A 9,900-nucleotide genomic window follows, 5' to 3' on the forward strand; every position below is an offset into this window, starting at 1 on the left:
GCCTACCTCTATCCTACCCCCCCGGTCACCCTTTCCTTGAGCTAATCCCTCGGTTGACCTCTGAAATTTCACCTTGGACATGCGCTAATGCTGCATTTTGACCTGCGACATGACCTTTGACCCCAGCCCATGTTCTTCAGCTGAATTAGGAGAGTGCTGGGGGGAACCAGCAGGACTGTACAAGCGCCGGCCACAAACGCTGTTCAAATGATAACTGACAACAACACTCCCTTCCTCCACCCCTTGAACGATCTGCCTGCCCATTGGGCAGTTAGAAATGTGGGTTAAAGTGAGTCAATAGTGTTTCACAAGGCCAAGATATATCCCCAGAGTGGGGTCTTCTGTCTGAAGAGGTTTGACATTTATTATTTGGGAAAAAAAAGGAGAGATAGGGGTGATTAGGGAGCGAACGGCTGGGAAAGAGAGGATTGACAGGCAGGGAAAGTGAAGCAGGTTGAAAAGGAGAGATTGGCAAAGTGGCGGGGAGAAAGAGAGATGCTTGGTCGTATCGATTTGGATACCACACGTACACAAACATGCACTTGGGGCATGTCCTACCCTCATGCTATGAATAAAATATGAAAGCTAAATATCTGATTATGATGCCCTACTACGAGTATTTTAAAGTGCACAGTGTTTATCATCGGCGCTGCATGATTCAAAGCGTTCGTCTTTAACCGTAATTTTATGTAGCTGATTTTTGCTGTGTTTTCCCCCCAGTTGCTTGGTGAGCATGTAGTTGTTTTGGCAGCAAAGGTGAGAGAGTTTCAGTGAAAGAGGCTGTGAGCGGGGGAAAACAGAAGTGAAATATTTATAGAGGTTTGACTTGCACCTCTCCCATCGGGGCAGCACATGCATGCTGGAGATTGCTGCAGGCCTTACAGAGCAGCAGGTCAGATTCAGAGGTTTACACTTCATAGAAAAACACAACATGTCAATGAGGCAGAGAGGAACGGAAAGGGAGAGAGACAGAGATGTTGGGAGGGGATGAACAGAAAGTGCACATGGAGGCAGATTTGAGCCTTGGAGATATAGATTTGTTTTCTCTTTTTATTTTATCTTCTTGTTGTTTTTGACAGATACCTTTCCTGTTTATTTTCTTCCCGTTAGATCAAAAAGCGTCTTTGTGATATTGAATCTGACAGCTACCTGTATCCATATCAAAATTCATTTTGTGCTGTAGTTTTGATTTCTTTCATGTGGGGCCTGGAAAGATTTCGGAACTTGTTTTCATGCCAAGGCAATAGATTGGGGATTTTTTTGATGGCATGGAGGCCAGATCCGGATCCAAACCGCTAGGAAAAACCAGGAAAAATAAATGAACTGAAGTCAAGAAACTGTGGAGTATTTGAGAAGTGAGTGGGTGTGAATTGACTTTGATTTTGGATAGTCTACACACTTTAATCTGAATTACAATTTATTCATTCAAGTCATTGCTATTAACTCATTCCCCTGCAAGCGTTTTTCTTTTTTAAAAGTTGCCAACAGTTGCTTGTAAACAACAACAAAACATTTTATTCTAACATTTTATAAAACATTTTATTCTAGCTTCATGCATTCTTTTTTTTTCAATCAACTCTTGAATGTGGGTAAGTTTTAAAAGAAAGCAACATTTTGAAAAAGTTGAGAAAATCCCTATGTGAATAAGCAATGCTTGTATCGCTTGTTTCTGTTTCTTCTTTGCCCGTCTTTTGAACCAGAGTTTCTTTCAGAAGATGTGTAATACGTATAACAGTGCCGGAAAATCCTGTCAATGGCGGGGAAGCGTTAAAATCTTTTCTAAAGGTACATTTTAATGAATACCTCACATGTGCATCTTTTCGACCTTCCATTTGATTTATCAGTGGATGTCGCCCCAAGTCAGGTCCAGACTTGATCAATAGGTCATCAGACAGAGGGGTAGAGGTCAGAGGTCAATGCTAGTCTGATCAGGTTGTATTAGGCCTTTTTGTGGGAGGAAAGCATGCGGGGAAAGAAGAGTGCTGATTCAGGAGCCTGCAGAAAAGAGAAGCCTCTTTCTCCATTGATGGGCTTTCTCTTAAACAGATGATTTATTCTGTCCTAAAGGGCATGGAAGGGAAGGTATTGATCAGGATGGCGTTTCAGCCCCTGAGCTGTGACCACCTGAGACTAGAAAAAATGAATGAAGGGTCAGGCAAAATGGCAGCTCTTAAAGGATTTTAATTTCTCTCTCTTTTTTTTTCTTATTGGGTAGTTAGGGGCAAAAAGTGTCAAAATGCCATAAAATTGTCTGAGAATTAAATTTGGTTGAAAAAATTTTTCCATTAAAGCTGCACTTAAAAATCTATTTTGACTAGTTTTGCTTCAGGACCCAGATTTCAAATTGGACAAATCAGTTCAAATGGTGACACCAGTACCAAACAGTACCAAATATCAATACAGAAAACAGTTTAACCATTGAACGAATACCTTGGGTCTTTAGTGACCAGGGAAGCCATTCATTACCCTCCTCCTCATTCATTTTTTTTAAAGTTAGACATCAACCTTCTTAGTATTCCTCAATCAGTTAATTTTTTTATTTTTTTTTTTATAAAAGAGTGCCTGGTTTCCCATTCATTTTTTTCAAAAAATTGTATAGGGTCGCTGATGACCCGAGGTGTGTAACAGTTTAAGAATATTTTTTTTCTGCACAACAATAATTGAATCTTTGATGACTGAATAAGTGCAATTCACCTTTATTCCATAAGGTGGGAATGTCTGAGACACAATGATGAAGTGACATTTCATTCATAGTTACCGCAGAAAACAAAAGAATAGTAAGTATCATCAGCAAAACTTGAAATGGCTCAGAGATTTACTGCAGAGCAAGTACTGAACACAATCAAATATTAGTGTCACTGTCACTTGATGGTGGATCTGGTGAAAAAGCTGTCAGCGATCAAAATATTGATTGTGACGATGTTGAAAATTATAGTTTTTTTTTTATTGTGAATATAAACCAGATGCTGAATGTACTGGGAAATGAGCTCTAATGAGGACAGTGATGATGGTTTAAAACTTCTGCTCAAACTGAACCCTTCCAAACTCCAAAAGGTTATCACGACTGGTAGATATATTTATCCGTGTTAGATATAGAAGATCCAAATATGTATATGTATATGTATATGTATATGTATATGTATATGTATATGTATATGTATAAATATATGATTGGTGAAACTTTAAAGCATTTAAGGGTTAAAGAAAAGCATTTTTCACAACTAGAAATATTTTGTATCATTATAAAGGACTAATATAGTCTGGATTATATAGACTTTTTCCTTGTATTTTTTTAATTTTGTTACATTTCTATTTATTTCAGGGATGAGGATAAAGTTGCAGATCAATTTCCACCAAAATTCGGTAGTTTAATTTGATATTTTCATCTTTTCATATGTTTTTCCTGACTGGTGTGATCTGTTAGATAACACCAGTGACCCACTTTTCGTTCACGGCCCACCACTCTATCGCTTTTTGATTTAGGTTTCGTTAAGTCCAACTCAAAGGCAGGTTCTCAGGTATTTTCAGGCAGAGTTTGAGACCCATCAAAGCCTGTGGTATAGCGATGCACCGCCCTTTCCCGTCTCCCCTTGTTTTAGACGGTGTTGTGATTACATTTATTAATCTCATGGCAATAGAATAAAGGCCTGCATGTTCAAACAGCAATTACTCCATCGTCTTTGGAGATACTGTCCGGGCATAATTGGATTTAAATGAACTCAAATTTTCCTTTGTTATGGCACATAACACGCAATGCTTTTTAATTAAGATCGCTAGGCTCAAGTAATGATACAGGCCCACGTCGAGAGCCGCAGTTTCTTTCATGTTTCGTTCTTCAAACAGCACTAAGAGCAATGAAGCCGCAATGGCGGTCGGACCAGCGCACTGTCTAACTCAGCAGGATAAGGTGTGGTTTAATTAAGATCCCACCTTATCAGCTCCATCCAAGTTTCTGCTGTGAAGATGAGATGCTCTGTACTTGAGCTCCTATCGTTCACGTCGCTGATATCCACAAAGTGTCAATTCTGGCTCTTGTCTCCTCTCACGTGGAGTTGATGATGAGAATGCAGGAGACTGGTTGGTGGTTCTGACCTCCTGGTCAGGTAGACTCATTTACTGAACCTGTACAATTGTTTTGTGTCATGTGTTTCCACCACAGAGCTCCCACAAGTGAATGTTGTGTCAGAGGAGGGAAAAAAAGAGTTATTGAGTAAATCAGCCATTGAGAGTTTCTCTCCTGGATCTTCCTCTTAGTAATTGCCTTTAATTAGCATTTCATATGTCCATTTTTTTAAACATACCTCATTATTAGTTTGCTCTGAACTTATTCAGTGGCATGTGGATGTCCATTCTCTGAGTTTGCTTTTTTATTAGTCCAAAATAAATGTGTGTTCGAAATCCATTTAATTTTAAACTTTTTTTCTGGTAAAACTTTATTTTGATGGTCCACTTTAAACATTCTACTGACTATAAGTAACTTTGCATTTACATGTCAACTAACTGTCTTTAGAGTATTAGTAGACTGTCTGCTTAATATCTGATAACACTTTATTGTGATGCTCCCCAACAGACATTTTACTGACTTTAAAGGGTTAGTTCACCCAAAAATGAAAATTCTGTCAGTAATTACTCACCCTCATGTTGTTCCAACCCCGCAAAGCTTTCGTTCATCTTCGGAACATAAATGAAGATATTTTTTATTAAATCTGAGAGCTGGATCACTCCTCCATAGGCTTCTATGATATTGAAACTTGCCGGCCCAGAAAGTTAGTAAAGACAATGTTTGAAATAGTCCAAGTGACTACAGTGGCTCAACCATAAGTTTATCAAGTAACAAGAATAGTTTTTGTGCGCAAAAACAAACAAAAATAACGACTTTATTCAACTATTCATTTTATTCTGTGTGCCTCTGAGTGAGTTCACGTAGTGTAACAGCGCAGCGCTTCTGGGTTGTACGTCAGAACGTAGGCTCACTATTACTAACACAGATTACACTGATTAACAGAACACAGGTGAAACTACTGAACTAAATGACAGTAACCATAGAAACGAAGAAGTGGCGGGAAAAGAACAAAGGAAAACAGGAACCGATCCAAACACAAATTGAAAGTCCAAACATACACTGACACGTGACAGTACCTATCCCTCCCGGAAGGCGCGGCCTCGCGCTGTAGACAGAACAACTGCGGAGAGAGGGAGGGGGCTCAGGAGGAGGACGAAGAGCAGGTGAAGGGCAGACAGAAAGGCAGGAGGGACCAGGGCGGAGCAGGTGGCCTGGGCGGAGCAGGCGGTGCAGACGGCCAGGGCGAAGACGACGGAGGAGGAGCCATGGTGGAGAAAGGGCTGACGACTCTAGGGGGGTGACTGACGGAGACGGTGGAAGAGGATACCCGGATGGAGCTGGAGAGCCGACGAGCTAGGGCGATGCTGATGATCCCGAGGGACATGGCGATGACGACGGCTCTGGCGACTGAGGCACAGACGGGGATCCAGAAGGCTGCGGTGGAGCCGGAGCGACAGAGGACCAAGGTGGAGCTGGAGGGAGTGAGGAGCCCAACGGAGCCAGAGGAGTTTAGTCTCGAGGCGAGGGCAGGCAGACAAACGACCAAGGTGGAGTCGGAGGGACGAGGGAGCCCGGCAGAGCTGGTGGACTGATGGGCCACGGTGGAGATGAGGGAGGTGGGAGCCAAGGTAGAGCTAATGGACCGATAGGCCGAGGTGGAGTTCTGGTCGCGGAGGCCGGAGGCGGAGACCGGGGATCCACCGACCATGATGGAGCTGGAGACTGGCAGACCCGCAGCGACCCTACATCACTGATGGTGGAGTAAGGGTTTTTCATTCAAAATTGACAGTAAAGACATTCATAATGTTACAAAAGAATTCTATTTCAAATAAATGCTGCTCTTTTGAGCTTTCTATTCATCAAAGAATCCTAGGGAAAAACAACAACATGATTTCCACAAAAAATATCAGCAGAACAACTGTTTTCAACATAGCAAATTAGTATGATTTCTGAAGGTTCAATGAAGACTGGCGTAGTGATGCTGAAAATTCAACTTTGCCATCACAGGAATAAATTACATTTTAAAATATATTAAAATACAAAACAGTTATTTTAGCAATATTACTGTTTTTACTGCATTTTGAACCAATAGATGTAGCCTTGTTCCTTTCAAAAACGTTAAAAAATCATAACGACCCCAAACTTTTTAACTGCATGTATTTCATAATATTTCTGTCAGTGTTGCAAATTTTCTACTCATCCAAATGTTTGTAGGAGGCAGTACCGCCTTTGCAAAACAATCTGACCTTACAAGCTTGTAGGAACAAGGCTGCACTGATCAAAGTGAACATCAACTTTAGATCAGGACATCTTGCAGTCTCTGAGAAGCTCATTCTGTAAGAGAAAGTCCCCCAAGTTCTGTATAATTTATCTTAATTGCACAGCAATTTATATATTATAAAAAAAAATACCATTCTGTTCAGAGCTGAGAGCTTTGATGAAAATAGAAAGGACTGAATGAACACACACAAAGTTAAAGAAACAGGGAGATAAAAGTGCAAAGTGTCGTGATAATATAATGCAGCTATAAAGACAGAAATTAGAAGGTTATCTGCTGAGAAATTACTGTGCATTGTTAAGTGTAAGAAAGAATGTGTTAACAATTGCCACAATTACCAACTATAATTACTTAATTCAATTTATGCAAGACATATTTAATAGGAAGAGCTAGATACCCCACTCCCCCCCCCCCTTCCGCACCCCCTCCCCCCTAATGTTAAGCTATTCATATTTAAAATAAGACTAGAAAAGAAAACACAAGAAAATTCCTGTTGCTGGTTGCCTTAAAGCTTTGAGTTTTCTTAACTTCTCATATTTTATACTGTATCTGACTGCATGAGTGCATAATTCAGGACCAAATCCACACGAAAATCCACAAAAGTGGCAAAGAAATTTAAGATGCATACAAAGTTAAATATAAAATAAAATAATAAATTATAAATACATTCTTAAATAAAAAATCTATATTTTAATGACCTCAGGTCTCCACACACCTGAAAAATTCCCTTATTTTTTCACGTTCATTCTGCTATCACCTCTACTTTCGATGTCTGGATTGTCTATCATTATGAAAACAGAAGAGCAGAAGTATACTCAAAGCTCTAGCAAGCATGAACAGAACATCTTAATAGCAAACCCGGGAGACATTCTCAAGCATCGAGGGGTCCCATATGGTTAAAAGGTTGAGGATCTGCTTGACACTGCTTGATCATATGGACATCTTAGTGAGGCAGTGGGAGAAGAAATGGAGCTCCAGTGAATCTGACAGCGATGCACTAAGGCAGAAAGAACACCCTGGAAATAAGTTATGGCACAATGATGACCTGGTGCTTTTGATAAAATGCATGTGCTGCAGCTCAGCCTGCTTCACAGTTCGGGTTTGAGATGCCTTGAGTGACTGCATGATCGATTGGGTGCTGTTTTCTGTATCTTTTGCACATGTAGTCTATCCACACCTTGCACTAGACGTCATCAATCAAATGATGGAATAACACACTCTTCATTCATGCAGTTTACAAAGTCTGCTGACTCTGTACTGAGTGTATTACCAGTCTCTCTCGCTCTTTCTCTCTCTCGCACTGTCATGAGAGGATGATCCGACTGCACTGGCTGAAATCTTATAAAAGGTGGAAGCTTAAGAAGTGTAAATGCTGTCAGTGTACTGTAGATCAGATGGGTCCTCATTTTTGTATTCCTCATTCCTGAGATGGGAAACTTAGAGTAATTATGAAAAATGTTGAGTGGATGGGGTACATTTGGACATAGTTCTGATACACAGTGAGCAAATTATTCAATGACTTTTAAGGGGGTCTATTAAATTAATTTCTAGGACATTTTAAAGGTGCAATCTGTCATTTCATGCAACTCGACTAGCATTTTTTTTTTGTGATATGTGATCCTGGATCACAAAACCAGTCATAAGTCGCACGGGTATATTCGCGGCAATAGCCAACAATACATTATATGGGGCAAAATTATCGATTTTTCTTTTATCATTAGGATATTAAGTAAAGATCATGTTCCATGAAGATATTTAGTAAATTTCCTACCGTGAATATATAAAACATTTATTTTTGTGTGTGAATGCAGCACAATTGCAAACATAAATGTACAACTTTAAAAGCGATTTTCTCAATGTTTTGATTTTTTTGCACCCTCAGATTCCAGATTTTCAAATAATCGTATCTCGGCCAAATATCGTCATATCCTAACAAAACATACATCAATGGAGAGTGTATTTATTCAACTTTCAGATGATGTATAAATCTCAATTGCAAAAAATTCACCCATGTGACTGGTTTTGTAGTCCAGGGTCACATATATTTGTAATATGAAAATCTATAATCTATAATGAAGTGATAAATAATGACAGTATACATGTTTTGTTAATATTCTGTCCAATGATGATTATAACAAAAAGTGCTTTAGCAGCCTGCTGTTACTATGGTTACCTCAGGAAATACGATTTCTCTTCGTGAGCTATTTACCCCAGATTTTGCATGTATTATACATATCACTAAATCAGTTAAATGCCAATCAATCAATCAATCAATCAATCAATCAATCAATCAATCAATCAATCAATCAATCAATCAATCAATCAATCAATCAATCAATCAATCAATCAATCAATCAACCAACCAACCAACCAACCAATCACCAAAAGTATTAAGCAGCACAACTTTTTTCAACATTGATAATGAAAAGAAATGTTTATTGAACAACAAATCAGCATTTTTTTACTGACTGAAGACTGGAGTTATGATGCTGAAAATTCAGCTATGGTAAAGGCTCAGGAATAAATTCCATTTTAAAATATATTCAAATAGAAAACAGTTATTTAAAATGTTTATAATTTACACATGACATGACATCCTTATTGGATGGATTAACTGACATTATACACTTATTCCTATACATAACATGCTGTTTGATCCTTGTCCAAATTTTGACTTTTTAAATGAATTTTTGGTCTTTTTTATTATTTAAAAAGTACATTTGTTTTCCATCAATCTCTTTTCCCAGTTTTCACACTTATGCACATGCATACAACGTGATTTCACCAAGTGCCACATGTTCCTGGTTCAACATCTTTGTTGATCCTGGAACAACACTCCAATCAACCATTTAGATTTTAATGAACTAGTTTAAAGTTTTTGTCAAGTTTAGGCTTACAACCTTGGTTTGGTGCTTCTACATCAGTGTTATTCTCTTATTATTTTCCTCTGATTTTAGGGACAACTTATGGGTATAGGGTTAGATTTAGGGGTAGGGATGGGGTTAGGACTAAATTTTTCGACAGGATTGTAGTTCCAAGATCAACAAAATATGTTGGACCAGGAACGTGTCTTACTTGGCAAATGACCGCATAGAGACATATCCCCTCAGATAGACACAATAGAAGGAGAGCAAAAATGAGAAATATATTATACACAGACGCATGACTTGGTTCGACACAAAGTTTAAATCTTAAACGCTCCTTTTTTCGCTCTCTCTCTCTCTCTCCATCCCTCTCTTTCCTCCCTCTCCAGGGAGCAGTAATTACAAAAGAGTCTTGGTGTAGTCTCTCTCTCCTCCTGTGCTCTCTGCAGTGTGAGGGGGAGAAGTTGCTTTACTGAACAGTTGCAGCTGGTTTGTGCAGGAATTAATCATGATGATTAATTGGGCTTCAAGTTAAATATCCACAGAGCGACGTCAAGCTGACAGGCGTCACGCTTAAATTGACACTGTTTTAAAAAGCAGTAGATTGATTTACAGAAAGGACTAATGAATAGCTCTCTGAACCAGGGGAGACATAAACAGGAATGTGTGTTTTCGAATCTGACCTGAACAGTCAG

This window comes from Scardinius erythrophthalmus (assembly GCF_964197995.2).
Source record: "Scardinius erythrophthalmus genome assembly, chromosome: 6".
In the NCBI taxonomy this organism is placed as follows: domain Eukaryota; kingdom Metazoa; phylum Chordata; class Actinopteri; order Cypriniformes; family Leuciscidae; genus Scardinius; species Scardinius erythrophthalmus.